Genomic DNA, 12,675 nt, shown 5'->3' with positions numbered 1-12,675 from the left:
ATGTAGTTTCTAATTTATATAGTCCTTTCCTTTGTCTGTATATCATTTCTAAATATCATGGAAATTAACTTCAGGTATCTATTAAAACTCAATAAGACAACATTATCTCTGAACCTGCTAATTCTCTAAGTAGAAGGTAAAAGAGATTTTAAATAATTAAGTATTTGAAAGTCTAAAGCTATAAATATACCTGGATAGAATTTTTAGCAATGAAATTAACTTGATTTTCCCAGGTCATTATCAACCTCTGCTGGCTGTGCAGACTAAGCCTCAGTCCTTCAACCAAATATTCAAGGGTGCTTGTGACATATCCCGGGTATGCGGGGCCTTCATTTTCACAGCTGACCAAATTGATCAGAATACAGATTTCCAACTTTGATTCTATAAGATCTCTCTTTGCTAAGCAGTTTTTAAATTAGCCTTTTAACTGGTAAATTATTTTTTATTAAGTACTGTATTTTCAAAGAATTTGAAGGACGTAGACTATTTCTAAAGTCACTTCCTGGTGTACTGTTTATAAGTGAAATGTGACTGAATCAGTGAAGCAATGTAATCAGTGGGCATGCTTCAACTGGAGGATATGTTCATAATTTGAGGTTCAATGAGATAGAAATTTCATGGGCAACTTCTCTAAAGGCAATTTGGCAGTGCTCTCTCAAAATGTAAAAAGTGCATATACTATTGACCAAAGAGTTCCATTTCTATGAATTAAGCTACAAGGAATTCTCACGCAGATGCACAAAGGTCTATGTGCAAAAAACTTCAATCTTTCAGTTTGCAACACTGAAAACAGGGGAATGGTTGAATAAAGTACAGTGCATCAATACTACCAAATTTTACGTAATGTTAGAAAGAAAAATATAACTAGTATACTGACATGAGATCTCTATAACATAGACTTAAGTAGACAAAGCAAGTTCCAAAAAATGCATACAGTAGGATCCAGTTTATATAATAAGAAAAGGATTGTATATATACTTATATATGTAAATGCATAGAAAAAGGAGAGGGAAGAGGCGCTCTAAGCTGTTGCCAATGGTTATATCTGGGAATGGGTGTAGGTGGGAAAAAGCATTTTACATTTTGCTCCTGTATTTTTGCATTATCATTTCAACTTGAACATATTAATGTATCACATACATCAATTTATAAGGCGATTAAAATTTTAAATTAATAGAAATTCTAGGGGCCTTTGGTGATTTGTCCAGTGATGATGCATCAGCAGATGGGAGAGAAACCCATCCAAACCCCATCTGGCAAAGAATTTCACTCTTGATTGATCCAATGGGACCTCTTATTTAAGAGCCAAAAGGAAAACGTGGCTGTTAAGTAACTGCACATTGAAACTCTAAGCTGCAGAAACAGATCTACATTCTATATGGCCAAGACAAATACAACAACTACAAAATAGCAATGGGGACATTCCTTGACTGGTTAGACTTGAAATAAGTGACACAGGCAAGAGACCCTCCATGTCCCCATAAATGAAGTCCCCCATTTTTCCATGCTTAGGTGTTCCTATTTTAAATAGGCACAACAAAACAGAAGAGAAAGCCAAGTTCTGCCTCCTCCCCCTCCGCCCCCGCCCTCAACTTTGTATATCTGCTAACATCTTAGAAAAATGAAGGAGGGGACAAACAGGCAGAAATGCAGCATCTGAAATTTATGTGCACTGGAAATAAATGGCCACAACAACCTTTGTAAGAAATTAAATAGGAGGCAAAAATCGCATGAATAAAGAAAACACCATGCTTACTTAAAGATGAAACCACTGACATCGTCTAGTACACAGTGTTTCAAGCACTTCTAGTTGACAAAGGGTTCAAAATAGGAGCTCATGAGCCAAAGGCATTCCATAACCGTCTTTTGTTTGGCCGGCCACCCCATGGGCTGACACATTTGTTTTTATTTTAATTATTTCTAAACATTTAAAAAGAAGATCTCGCACTTACAATAAATAAATCATGTTCCTCTTGCAAATGTAGAGGGGGTGGCAACCCTGAGCCCCATGCCCACCTGGCAGAAACCTGGCAGGCCTGCAGGGAGCTACTCCCGAGGAAGGGACATGGCTGAGCGCCCCATGCCCACAGCAGTCCCCACCACTCCCTGAGGTCTCTGACACCTGGCCAGCTGCATGTTGCTTACCTGGCCCTTCAAGAAATCAGAGTATGGTACACCCTGATTGGTACCGTGAGGAATCTCATCAGGTAAAAGCTGGCCCTCCAGAGAACAAATGCTTTTTTGGGCTCCCCCAGAGTAGCATTTAGTAACCTTCCTCGCTCAGACTTCTGGCTCATGCAACTGCAGCAACAAAAGCACCTAGAATTAGATGAAGACTCGGGGCTTTATCCTCAACGGCCTATTTCAATTTCTTTCACAGCAGGCTTGCCAGAAGCTTCTCAGTCATATCTCAGCCCAGTGACTTCAAATAATGGTCACAAAACTTTTTATTGTAACAAACATTTCAGCAATACAACATATTTGGGTGGCAGGTGACATCATATAGTGGTTTCAAGTTGGAGTTCTGGGGTCTGTCTACCTGGGTTTGAACTCCCTGACTTTCCCAAGCCTCAGTTTCCCCAAGTGTAAAATAGAGATACCATTATTAACCACCAAAAATATTTGTTGGGAGTATTAAAGGATGTGTTCAACAGATGTCTGTTGTTTTGTCATTGTTGTTGCTATGACTGTATAAAGCAGAGAATGTGAGTGTCCTATTGAAGCCCACGGAAAACAAGAGCCATGAAGCCTCCTCCTAAACATCAGAGATCCCCAAATTACTCTAGTGGATGACTCTCTCCTTCCAGGCCTGAACGGCTTAAGGTGGCCTTTTTAAAGTCTATCTGGGCCGAAACCGGTTTGGCTCAGTGGATAGAGCGTCGGCCTGCAGACTGAAAGGTCCTGGGTTCGATTCCGGTCAAGGGCATGTACCTTGGTTGCGGGCACATCCCCAGTAGGAGGTGTGCAAGAGGCAGCTGATCGATGTTTCTCTCTCATCGATGTTTCTGACTATCTATCCTTCTTCCTTCCTCTCTGTAAAAAAATCAATAAAATATATTAAAAAAAAAAAAAGTCTATCTGGGAGACATAGATGCCCTGGAGATAGCATCTGGCCCACTGAGTTATGTTTCAAAACCCCACAGTCACGGAACTTTGAGGCAGGGATGAGTTAACGTTAGGTCCCTCTGTCCAACTGCAGGCACAGGGACAGGCAAGTCCAGAAGAAGATCTGACACTTCAGAGTGGCTCTAAAAGATGACCGAACTTTCTGTATTGCCCGGGGACTAGAGCAAATGTCCCTTATGAGAAGTTTCATAGGCATTGACTCAGCCTGCTTCATATGGCATTTGTCCCCATGGAGGAGGAGAATGGGAGGATGAGCAGTGATATGAGTAGTATTAGCAGAAGAAGAACTAATAGCAGTTGTATCAACAGCAGCAGTAACACAATACCCAGCATCATTCATAGGGCCAGGCACTTTTTGCCCTATTGGGTTATTCTCATTTTACAGCAACTGAAGCTTGGAGTGGATGCCCAGAGTCACACAGGGAATACACAACATAGTCAGGATTCGAGCTCAGTTCTGGCCTGATTCCAACACCTGTAGTTCTCAGCAACATCACACTGCTGGGAAGGGATATGGCTGAGCTCCCTTGCACAGCAGGCCCACAGAGCAATCCCCCACTTTCCCACCCAGCTCCTCCTAGAAGAAGTGTGTCTAGAGCAGTTGTCCTTTACCTCAAGTGGGTTACAAACCCCCTTTCAATCTGGTGAATCCTATAGACCCTGGTCAGCTTAATTTTTTAAGTGTATAAAATCAAGTACAAAGGAAGCCAATTATACCTATGTATCAAAATAATTTTTAAAACTTAACACGAGAGTAATATATGTGCTTCTTTTTTGAACCCATTAAATGTCAAGATCAACAGCAACTCTAATACCTGTCCTATTATCTGAAAGTAAGTGAAAATAAAGATGCAATTCACTTGCCAGCTATATTCATGGACCCGCCAAACTCCTGAGGTGAAGAATTCCTGTTCTGAGGGAAAGAATGAGATGTCAAGCTGCTGGTCTGTGATCTCTTCCCTCTAGATGAGCTGCTTAACATTAATTATTTTGAGTTCTTTTCTTCCTCCTATTCTAAGGACACTTCTTTGTTCGTGTCCGGGAGCCAAAAACACCCTTGAATTGTTCAGGAGAAAAGAATACTTTAAGAAGGGCAATATCTTAAAGGGATGATATTCCTGGCCCATGGTTGGCTCAGTAGCTAAAGGTGGAATTTCCCAGTCCTCAGCACACCAAAGGATCATGGGAGAAGAGCTGTGAAGGAGACTCCCAATCAAAGGCATAAGATAACACTATCTTGAGGTCACATGGGCGACCTTCTCTTGGAAGGTTTTACAGGTAGTAGGCAAGAGAGGTGTTCAGTGAAAAACCTTCTTCAGATCAATGTCCCTTTCAACTACTTTGATTCCACAAAGAAAAGGAAAGAGAAAGTAGATGGGGTTCATGCAGAGAAAATAAAAACTCAGCTGGTCATTCATCCTCTTGTACATAAGGATCTCCTGGCTGCAATTTGGACCACAGGGCATCCATCACTGCTTTCATCTCCTTTATAAACTTGGGCTCCACCTTCAGCATGTGAAAAACATCCAAAGGCATGAGCTTCTAGCCAGCCTTTTAGAAAATGGAATTTGGGGGTGGTTGTTGCAACCAAGTGAAATGGGCCTTGAGAAGAAAAGTGACCCTGAGGGTGATTTTTTGAAAGCAGGCTTATTTCCAACAAAAACAATGCAAACTTCTCACTCTCCTAATCAATAATGCATTTACTTCCACTGGGGGGTGAAATAAACTCATTTTTATATTTGGTTAAAGAACTACAATCTCTGAATGTGCAAAACCTTTATATCATTCTACGGCATAACTAGATAAATAATACTACACCTTGAGAAAATATTTCTCCTTTAAGGGAGAGGCTTTATCAAAAGAAAAACTATTAAACAGAAAAACAACTACTCGGGAATGAAAAAAAGACCTGTACAAGGTTATTATATTTCCTGAATAGTACAAGGAAGTAGAAAACGCAGGATGGATAGTGCTGAGAATGAAGCAGTGTCCTGACAAACACAGTTAACATTTGCACACCAACAGCAAAACCATAGAAAGTCCCTGCTGCCGCCTCACAGACATGAAAAAAAAGGTCTATGTACTTCTCCATAGGTGGATGTCTTTTTGACAGCCACTAATAAGGCCTACAAGTTCACATTATGAAGTGAAAAAGCAACTATTTTAGAAACTTCAGTCTGGACATGAAATACCAACTGTGATCATTAAAGCGGCTCCATTAGTCCTTGACCTCATTTTGCATATCAAAAGCAAAAGTTCTGGGTTTCATAGGACTCACTGTAGTAAACAGTTTGTTAAAAACCGGAGTCTTCAGAGCTAATAAACATGTTATTTCACCCTTTAAAAGTGGTCACAAAGATGATAATTTAGTCACCATCTGCTAAATAATGTTAAGCTTCAAGAATATTTTTGCTCTCCCCCAAAATATTTGAGTTCACTATCAAAAGCATTTGTGGAGAACATGAGAAATACATAATCTTCTTTCCCAGGATTCTATTACCTAAGTGCTGGGATCCAAAATGATTACAGTTATTTTCAACCTAAGGTTTTAACATTTAAAAATTAAATGAATTCGGCAACCAATTATTAATGTGGTTTTAAATAATCCAGAAAAGGTATTCCTTAATTCCGATATTTGAGTTTGTAGTCTACATCGAAAGTCTGAGGATGAAAATGCAGACACAACATCAAGAAGCTAAATTCACTTATAATCACATCCTTTCACAAGTTAGCATGGCTATGTGATCAGTTCCAGGAAAACAACAGAGCAGCGCTGAAGCTCAACTTCACCTCAACTGTAACGTGGAGAGAGGGTGGTTAGGGGTGAATATGAGGCAAGTACTTAGTCATCATTTCAATTCTTAATAAATCAAACCCCCAAATGGATTCAGTGGTATCCTAGGAAAATACCATGGTCATTTGGATTGCCGAATATAACTGCTCCGTGTTGCCAAAATCAGCAGTATACGTTAATTTAAAAACAGTTGGATATGTTCTTGGGAAAGACAGACTATCGGCACTACGGGCACTGGCTAGGTCTCTGCTGGGGATGAAACTGTCCAAAGAGATGATTCAGATGTTTAAAAACCCATTTCTGCAAAACCTTTTCAGTAACCCTTAACACTTTTAAACTTCCATATTTCACTACCTCATAAGAAAAAAAAAAAAAACACCACCTCAAGATTCCAGGGCGTTTAAGTAGTTTAACATCACTCACATTTTCAGGCATACAAATATAAAACTTAGAAAAGAGTGTTTTAGAACAAAGCTCTTCTGTGTGGGTGTGCATTTGTAAAATAAAGGCAGCATTATCCCGACAGATATAAATGTGTACCCAGTGATCAAATGGAGTCCTAGAAATTCTGTTTTGACAGTCACTTGTAGAATAGCATTTTCACCAGTGATTAATTCAGAGCTGGGTAATATCATCAAAGCGAAATCAAAACTACTTGCGGATGGTTGAGCAATAATATAGTTGGAGGTAAGTGTAATCGCTAATCTAATACAGAGTACCGTTAGACATGTGATAATATAGTACATGCAAAGGGTTACTCATTTGGGCAGCAGAAGTCTCAGGTACCTAAACATGACAAGTAAAAAATGCTATTCCATTTAAAAAGTGGATTTTTATGAAAACAGGTGTTCTCCCAAGATGGCAATCATTTATTAAACTTCTACAGTTCAAAAGAAAGATGACATACTGGATTAAAACGCCAGCTGAAAAACTATGTAAGATCATCCTATGAAAAACACAGCATTCTAGATTACATAACCGGGATAATGGAGATTAAAGCACAGCCCCTGCCCAGCTAGATTTTTATTCTTTTGCATGATTCTATAACAGAGGCCACTGAAGTTTGAAGAGTTCATAATTTAAGTTCTCAATTAAACCACATATTTTTTAATCCAACAGTTCTGAAAAAAACTAAAAAGATAAAGTTAAAATTTTACACACACACACACACACACACACACACACAATTTTTCTTTCTGAAGAACACAATTCCCTAGACACTTTCTTGATCTCCTGGAAGATGCCCAGGTAAAGTCACCAGTTGCTTTTCTTGGTCCTGTTTACTCTAGGAATCTGATTTTTCTTTGAAGGGGAAACTCAGTTCTAATTTGACATTATACAGCTACCTATGTTTGAATGACATTATTGGCAACCATACAGATTTACTAGTGGCCATCTCCACATAAGACTTCCATGTATCACATTTATGGTGAAAAATAAATGTTTCAGCCAAAATTAAATTTGGAACACTTGCTTTAGAATAATAGCAAAAATCACTAAGAGGGTTGTTTTTTGTTTTTTTAATTGAGGGTCATCTCTTAAATACATGCATATTTATGGAAATATAATGGGCATTTGCATTTTTCTTTAAAAATTCTAGTTTTATGATTCTAGATAAAGTATTTAGATACACTTAGAAACTGGCAAATTACATATTTCCATACTTCTATACAGTACCGACTACGAAGTCTACAGTCAGAAGTACTGTACTATATAGATAGGGTGCAATTTGTTAAGGAAAAGGCAACTTTAAAATTCTGAAAATAAGACCACTTTTATTCTCCATCACTGGTATGCCAAACACTACCCCCAACGTGGGCTGGCCTGTCAGTGTCGTTTTAAGTGGAAATGGTCAGTCATCTATTATATTCCCAGAAGAGGTAAGAAGATCCACACTCGTATACAATTACATGCGTTGCATTGTGCCAACTATTTCCAACCAAAATAATCATATACACGTCGGGCCGGGCTATTTCTAGTCAGAAGTGGTGAACGTCTGGACAGAGTCTGGGGGAACCCAGAAGGCAAGGATTACGGGGTAAGGGGGTGTCAGCGGGGACCCTGGCCCCGCGCGCGCACCGGACGACTGGCACCCTGCACCTGCACAGACTCCCGTCAGGGCATCCGGGTGCGCGCGCGCGCGTCCAGGACGCATCCGCCGGGACCAAACAAGCCCGGCGGGCCCCGGCGGGCGCATCCTCCGGCGGGACCCGAAATGCCTTCTCCTACCTGTCACTTTGCCTGGAGCTGCTGCCGGGGATGCGGCCACCGCCGCCGCCTGGAGCCCCCGAGTGTGCGCGCGCGTGGGTGCGCGCGTGTGTCTATGAGATCTTGGCGGTGCAGCTCACTTACTGCTCCCGGCGCCACCGCCCCCTCCCCCCGAAAGAGCGGCCGCCAAGCCCCCTCCCGGCTCTCCCGGCCCCGCCCTCCCGCCTGCCCCCGCCCCTCCTCCAGCCTCCCCGCCTCCCCGTCTCCCCGCCTCCGAGGCGCGCGGTCCTCACCTCTGCGTAGGGCGGGGGTCTCCGCGGGCTCCTCCGCGAAGCGGCGGGCAGCGCCGGCTCTCTCTGCCCGCCTGCCCGCCTTCCCGCCGGTCTTGGCGCTTCCCTGGCTCCCGGCCCCTCCGCCCCTCGGTGGCCCGACGCACCCGCCTCCTCAGCCCCCGAGTCTCCCTCCTTGTTCTCGCCTCCCGGCTCCAGAGCCCGAGCTGTCGCCTCGCAGCCCCAACCTGCCCAGGCTACGGAGCATGCCCAGTGCGGCGCGCCCGGGCTGGGCTGGGGGTGGGCAGGGGCCGGGCTGGCCGCCGGGCTGCCGCGAGCCCGCGGGGCTGGGAGGGGGCGCCGTTCGGGCCGGGGGAGCAGCCTGGAGGCCCCGGCCAGACTCCTGGAACGCGAGGGGGTAGAGTTGGGAGATGGTGGGTGGGGCGCCTGGGGAATCCTCCCAGCTGCCCGCTCCTCTGGGCTCTCCCCGGCCGCCCCCCGCGGACCCTACTTCGCAGCACGGGCCCCTGCCTGGAGTCTAGTAGGTACAGGGTGTCGCGGGGCACAGAACCTTGTGGCAATTGGCACCCTCTCCTCGGGAGACCCGCAGCCCCCAGTGGACCATGGGTGGGGGTGGGAGTAAAGAGTGGAGGGGTGTCAGGAGTGGTGAAACTGGTACCCCAAAGCCACTTGTGGGGGTAGGGGAAGTGTTTATTTATTTTTTTGATAAATAAAGCGCTTACGTCGACACTGTTCTAAACGCTTTTTATTCTTGTAATCCTTAAAACAGTCTTCCAAAACACTAGTACTAGTGTTCTCTCTCTTCCTCCCTCCCTCCCTCGAGGCTTAAATTGAGCTAGAGAGATTAAGTGGTTCCAAAAAGTCTTCCTCCAAGTGCAACCTCAGAGCACAAAACCCCCCACATTTTGGTCCTTGGGATGCTCGGGCGCTGCTCTAGCCAGTTCCCGGGTCTCCCCTACCCTACAGCTGCCCCCAGGTGACTCCGAATCGCCCAGACATTCAGACCCAAATAGTGTTGGGTCTAGCGTCACCCCGCTTTGTGTGGACCCACCCAACGTGTGGCTGCCGGATTCCCGGGAGGGATCCCTGCTCCCCTTCCAGCCACTCCGCCTCCTCCTCCCGGCTGGCGGCCACCAAAACCCGGAGACGTGGCACCTGCGCATTGGGGACTGGGGCCATGCTCGCAGCTGAACTGGGCATGCTCAGCCGCCTGAGCAGGTCCAGCTGCCCAGGAGGAAAGAATGAGTCTGGCCACTCCTGCATGTGGGGAATGGATGGGCAATGTGTGCGCAAACAACAGTCCAGGCTCCGAGGGAACAGAGACAATTGTAGATGCAAAAGACTCACGTCCTGGACTTTTCCAGGCAAGGGAAAGAAGGGGGTGATCAAAAGTTTACCAACAGGACAGTCTTCACCAAGAGGGGGCTGATGGCCGGATGACAACTCCCCAGCTAAAAGCTGCAATTTTAGCTAAGCCTTGAAACAAAGTTCCTAAGTGGCTGAGCCTGTCTGCCTGTGAGCAAGCCAAGAAAAATAGCCCTAGACCAAGTTCCCCTGCCAGGCTGGAAAGGAAAGAAAGATCTCCGGGAAAGGCTGGGTGGCTCCTCGCTGTTCACCGGGGCTGCAAGACGTGATGATGTTGAGTGATGATTCCAGGCTGTTATGGCAGCTCTTCTCAAACCATTATGTGCATGCAAATCTGGATTTTATCTAAAGTGCAAATTTTGGTTCAGCAGGTCTGGGGTGGGACCTGAGATCCAGATTTGGCATTTCTAAGCTCCCATGTCATGCCAATGTTGTGGGTCTTCAGATCAGACTTGAAGTAGCAGGAGTGTAGGGCAGTGTTTAGATCTGTTCTCTATTTTATATGCAAGACAACCATAGTTTCCAAAGGCTAAGCGCTTTGCCCCAGGTCACACTGCCCAGAAGCAGTGTAGCTAGTTTCACACCCAGCTCTGAAGGACTTCCTGGGTATTTTCCTGTGCTCCCCCAGCCCCAGAGACAGATGAGCTAGAAGGTGCCATCTATTGTGTCTTGACTGTTTTTACCAGTGGAATTTAATTGGGTATGTAGTACACCCCATCATATCAGTTAGCCTTTGCTGTGTAAGAACCACGCCAAAACCTACTGGCCTAAAACAACTATGTGTTAGTTCATAATTCTGTGAGTCAGCAATTTGGACCGAAATAGCAGAGCAGTTCTGCTTTTTTCTGCTGGGCCCACTCATGCAGTTGCAGACATGTGAGGCTTGGAGCCTCATCCCTAAGGTCAGGATGACAGGGTGTTCTCTCCACATGGCTTCTTCATATGGTGTGCTCCCGGTTCCTAGCAGTGAGGGAAGCCAAGCCCCAACTGAAAGTAGTATTTCATAGCTCCTTTTGCTAATGTCCTGTTGACCAAAGAAAGCTACATGGCCACGTTCAGACTCGAAGCATGAAAAAAATAATAAACTTCACTTTTTTATGAGAGAAGGTACACAATAGAAAGGTGGGTTCCCCCTCCAATCTAACACTTCCATAAAACAAGCCCTCCTGCCCTAGAGTTCACTCAAAGTACTGTAGATTAAGCCTAGCTTTAATTTTTCAAATTGGTGAGCCACGTCACAGCACTCTTTTGTTGTTATTGTTGTGCCTTCAATCTAATGCTGAATTTATTAAGGAATCTCAACTCAGTGGGGTATAACATTAAAGAGTTAAATTTTTTTTTCAAAATGCTAATTTCAGTTAGATTCTGCTAAAGTCCCATTTCCCTCACTTTAATGACATCTTAGGCATTCATTCGACAAACAGTTTTGGAACCTTCCAGGCACTATTCTTTGCCAAGGATACTGAGGTGAACACAAGAGGCAAATCATTGCCTCTACGAAGCTTTGATACTATCAGAGGAGACAGACAATAAATAGCATATGAAAAGTATGTAACATAGATTAATGTTAAGAACTGTGGTAAAAGGGAAAGCGAACTCCTTCCTGAGGTGCAACACCTGAGTGGATTCCTGAATGAAGAGAGAGAGGCGAATACATGAATATGTGGGGAAGCATTTCCAGCAAAGGGAACAGCATAAGCTGTGACAAGAATGTACTTGGCATGTTCAAGAAATAAACAGAGGCCAGAGTGGCAGAGAAAGGCAGAGAGTGGGTGGAATTTGGGTTCCAGAGCAGCAGTGGGCCAGACCATTAAAGACCACCTAAAGAACGTTGAGCTTTAGTCGAAGTATGACAGCAGCCCCCTGGGAGATGAGATGTTGAGCACAGTGGGGACCTGATCTGATGGATGGTTCAGAGAGCTCGCATTGAGAATGCCTGTAGGATATACAGACAGCCAACATGAAAAGATGCTCCACATCACTAATGATTAGAGAAATGGAAATTAAAACCACAATGAGAAATCACCTCACACCTGTCTGAATAGCTATCTTCAATAAATTAGCAAACAAGTGTTAGCAAGAATGTGGAGAAAAGGGAACCCTGGTGCATTGTTGGTGGGAATGTAAACTAATGCAGCTACTGAATATGGAGGTTCCTCAAAATATTAAAAATAGTACTATATGACCCAGCAATTACACTTCTGGATATTTATCCAAAGAAATCCAAAACACTAATTTGAAAAGATACATGCACCCACATATTCACTGCAGCATTATTTATAATAGGCAAAATATGGAAGCAACCTAGGTGTCCATTGGTAGATAAATGGATGAAGAAGATACAGTATATACATACAATGAACTATTACTCAGCCATTAAAAAAAATCTTTTCATTTGCAACAATGTGGATGGACCTAGAAGGTATTATGCTAAGTGAAATAAGTCAGAGAAAGACAAATACCATATGATTTTGCAAATATGGGGAATCTAAAAAAATAAAGAAATAAATGAACAAACAAAACAGAAACAGACTCATAAATACAGAGAACAAATAGATGCTCAACTGATGGGAGGAGAGTTGGGGGCATGGGTGAAAAAGATGAAAAGAATTAAGAAGTACAAATTGCCAGTTCTAAAAAACAGCCCCAGAGATATAAAATACAGCATAGGGAATATAGTTGATAATATTGTAATAACTATGGTATCAGATGGATATTAGACTTATCAGGGTGATTACTTGGTAAGGTATATGAATGTCTAATCACTATGTTTGATACCTAAAACTAATATAATATTGTATGTCAACTATAATCAAAAAATAAATTTAAAAAATAGAATGCCTGCAGGGGTAAGAGTACAAAAGTATTAAGAAGATACAGCAGTCTTTTCAC

The 12,675-nt window shown here is 43.5% G+C and overlaps 1 protein-coding gene across 14 annotated transcripts in view; it reads right to left on the bottom strand.

Annotated features, from left to right (window-relative positions):
* PLCB4 (phospholipase C beta 4) overlaps positions 1-8,651 on the bottom strand; it is a 400,050-nt gene extending 391,399 nt beyond the window's left edge. For 4 of the 14 annotated variants that reach the window (XM_080683989.1, XM_080683986.1, XM_080683984.1 and 1 more), the window contains exon 1: positions 8,150-8,307. The gene's annotated coding sequence lies outside the window, so the exon portion shown is untranslated. Of the gene's footprint in view, positions 1-8,149; positions 8,351-8,421 lie in introns of those variants that run through there. The other 10 variants (XM_080683990.1, XM_080683987.1, XM_080683982.1 and 7 more) reach the window with 6 other exon arrangements.
* Positions 8,652-12,675: the final 4,024 nt, after the last annotated feature.

The sequence above is a fragment of the Plecotus auritus genome (assembly GCF_963455305.1).
Source record: "Plecotus auritus genome assembly, chromosome: 8".
Taxonomy (NCBI): domain Eukaryota; kingdom Metazoa; phylum Chordata; class Mammalia; order Chiroptera; family Vespertilionidae; genus Plecotus; species Plecotus auritus.
Note: the sequence above shows the minus strand (reverse complement) of the source record. Positions and strands in the feature narration are given on the sequence as shown.